This window comes from Condylura cristata, unplaced genomic scaffold (genome assembly GCF_000260355.1).
Source record: "Condylura cristata isolate star-nosed mole 26May11 unplaced genomic scaffold, ConCri1.0 scaffold00025, whole genome shotgun sequence".
Lineage (NCBI taxonomy): Eukaryota > Metazoa > Chordata > Mammalia > Eulipotyphla > Talpidae > Condylura > Condylura cristata.
In genome coordinates, this window is record NW_004567126.1 from 15,064,595 (window position 1) to 15,067,130 (window position 2,536).

Genomic DNA, 2,536 nt, shown 5'->3' on the forward strand with positions numbered 1-2,536 from the left:
GTTAATACTCAGCAATGGTTTCTTCTTTCTTGTGTTTAATTAGCTTTACTTTCTTATTAATAATGAGTCCATCGTTGTTCTAGCTACAGACTGGGCAACAGAGTACTGAGCATAGCTCCAAGATAGAAGTCTAATAGCATCAAATGGCTTCCACTTCTCAAGAACTGCCCCAAAGGAGGGTCTCGGGACTTCCAGTCTTGGTCTAGGGTATAGAGGAAGGTCACAGTAAAGGGGAGAGGCTCATCCAGCTGAGCCTGGTGGATGCTGCTCAGTTGGGACCAGCCCTTGCTCTGGAGGTACACTTCTCCCACAGTCACTAGGATGGCTTCAGGCACATGGGACAATAAAAACAGACACAAATATATAGAAATAGAATCTTTGAAGTTCACAAATCTTTCTGTTCAAATAAATGCTATTCTTGAGAATGTTAATGCTCCCCCCCTTTTTTTTTTTTGAGCAAATCTTGTCTTTTTCCTCAGCCCAGACCCTCCTAGAAGAGAATGGCTACTGATAACATCTCTTCTGTGATGGAGTTTATCCTCGCAGGCTTAACCAACAAGCCGGGTCTTCAGCTCCCCCTCTTCTTGTTTCTGGGTTTCTACATGCTGACCATGGTGGGGAACCTGGGCCTCATCATGCTGATTGGACTGGACTCTCTCCTTCATACCCCCATGTACTTTTTCCTCTGGAACTTGTCCTTCATAGATTTCAGTTACTCGACTGCCATCATCCCCAAAATGCTGATGAGTTTTATCTTAAAGAGGAACAGCATCTCCTATGCAGGGTGTATGACTCAGCTCTTCTTCTTTTGCTTTTTTGTTTTTTCTGAGTCTTTCATCCTGTCAGTGATGGCTTACGACCGCTACATCGCCATCTTTGCAAACCACTGATGTACGCAGTCACCATGTCCCCTCATGTGTGTTTTTGGGTGTCTATGGCATGGGGATTTGGGGGGCTTTTGCCCATACAGGAAATATATTGTTTCTGACCTTTTGTGCTGACAATCTTGTCAATCACTATATGTGTGACATCCTCCCCCTCCTTGAACTGCCCTGCAACAGCTCTTACATAAATACACTAGTGATCTTTATTGTTGTGACTATCGGCATTGGGGTGCCCATTGCTGCCATCTTTATCTCTTATGGTTTCATTCTCTCCAGGATTTTTCACATCAGCTCCACTGGAGGATGATCCAAAGCCCTTAGGACTTGCAGTTCCCATATAATTGCAGTTTCTCTTTTCTTTGGGTCAGGAGCTTTTATGTACCTCAAGCCACCTTCCATTTTACCTCTTGACCAGGGTAAAGTATCTTCCCTGTTCTATACCATTGTGGTGCCTATGTTCAACCCATTAATCTATAGTCTGAGGAATAAGGATGTCAAATTTGCTCTGAAGAAAAACTTGGGCAGAACATTCATCTCTTGAAAAAAATATTAGAGATCGAAAAAAAAAAAGTCTTCTGTTTTATCAGTAAAGATGAGGAAACCAAGCACCATGCTTTCTTTTTGTGCTGTAGGTAGAGGAATTTTAACTTTCCCCTAATAGATTTATTTTCCCTCACCCTGCATGTGTCCTTTATTTAGTGAAAAGTTTCTACAATTACAGAATATTCATTATTGAACAGGATCTAAATATCATTTAATCCCATGCTTTTATGTTAGATTTCATATTTTGGTGACTCAGAAATATGTATTGTACAAGGACCTAAGCTACCTGGTACCAGAGATGGGACTGAAATCACAGTCTGAATCCCAATCCAGTTTGTTTTTCTTTATGCCGTGTTTTCTTGCCTCTTTTCTTTCTTGGAAGATTTTATTTCACATGTTAGTTGACCTGGCACATTTAAACTGTGAATATATTCACAGTAATTTCATGCTACTTTTCACAGGATAATTTTAATATATAGCATTTTGCAAGAGAGTAGGAGGTGAAACATTTTGTTGAGCTGGTCTTGGAAAAATGACAAGATCGGTGTTTGATGAATTTTGTAGTGTGTAAGTGGGATGTATGTTAGGTTTCAGCTTGAGGCAAGTGTGGGGACCACTGACTTGGTGGGTGGAGTTATAGGGACATAAAGCTTAGTGAATTAGAACTTCTCTGGGAAAGAAATGTAATTTGTGGGGTATAAAGTTGTTGGGTAAAGGTGACCTATATTATTTTGAAACTGAAAGAATTTGGAAACTCATTTCAATGGTTATTGTGGTTAGGGACCAAGTAATTGAGAACAACACTGTCTGATATGTAGCTCCTAGTCATGTATGACACTGAGCACTTGAAACGTGGACATCCAAATCGAGACATACTGTGCAATGTAAGTGTAAAATGCACACCTGATCTTTGAAGAATTAATATGAAAAATGTTATATATTTGATAACTTTTAAACACCGATTACTTGTTGGAATGGTAACATAATGAATAAAATATCACTAAAGTAAAATTTTAAGCTTAGTTTTTTTTTTTAATGTACCTACTAGAAAGTTTAAACATACATGTGACTTGTATTATATTGCTATTGGGTGACCCTGGTGTGGAGAA

The 2,536-nt window shown here is 39.4% G+C and overlaps 1 pseudogene; it reads left to right on the forward strand.

The window, feature by feature from the left end:
* Nucleotides 1-500: 500 nt before the first annotated feature.
* On the forward strand, nt 501-1,425 carry LOC101622680 (annotated as a pseudogene).
* The last annotated feature ends 1,111 nt before the right edge of the window (nt 1,426-2,536 follow it).